Below are 623 nucleotides of genomic sequence, written 5' to 3'. Positions count from 1 at the left end.
GTAATTATTATTATTATTATTATTATTATTATTACAACCCTCGACACTTCCCGTGTGTGTGTGCGCGCGCGCGCCAGCGCGCGCGTTTTTTTGGGGTTAGGTTACGAGAAGTGGGGTTAAGTCGAGTTAGGGTACGTTTCGCCGCGGAGCGCGACAACCACCCGCGCCCGCTCCGCGACGGCGACCTCCGAGCACACCCCTGCACCATTGCCAACGCCCCCGCGCCACAAAGACCTCCAGGAAACTCGCTTTGCGGTTCGTATGGACGTTTCAAGCTCCGTTCTCTCGCCAACGGCCATACCATGTTGAATACACCGGTTCTCGTCCGATCACCGCAGTTAAGCAACATTGGGCGTGGTCAGTACTTGGATGGGTGACCGCTTGGGAACACCACGTGCCGTTGGCTCAATTCCCTTTTTACCAAGTTTCCCAGTCCCAGTACGACAACTTACTTTCAACTTTTGCCTCAGGCCAGCAGAAATTGCTTAAATCACGTTTTTTGTTACGTCTGAAACTAGCTAGACCTTTTGCTGCTCTTCGACCCCGTGGCTATACAGGAACGAAGCTTAGCGTAGTATTGCATTTCCTCCTAGGTGACCGGCCTAACCTGGCGGCGGCGACAT

General features: G+C 53.1%; 1 non-coding gene across 1 annotated transcript; it reads left to right on the top strand.

Moving 5' to 3' along the window:
- The first annotated feature begins 287 nt into the window (after positions 1 to 287).
- On the top strand, positions 288 to 406 carry LOC137500626 (5S ribosomal RNA). Its single transcript, XR_011018134.1, has one exon. It is a non-coding gene; the product is annotated as a 5S ribosomal RNA (ribosomal RNA).
- Positions 407 to 623: the final 217 nt, after the last annotated feature.

The sequence above is a fragment of the Anabrus simplex genome, chromosome 4 (assembly GCF_040414725.1).
Source record: "Anabrus simplex isolate iqAnaSimp1 chromosome 4, ASM4041472v1, whole genome shotgun sequence".
NCBI classification, from domain to species: Eukaryota; Metazoa; Arthropoda; class Insecta; order Orthoptera; family Tettigoniidae; genus Anabrus; species Anabrus simplex.
The sequence above is the reverse complement of the archived record's forward strand: the minus strand, read 5'-3'. Positions and strand labels throughout refer to the sequence as shown.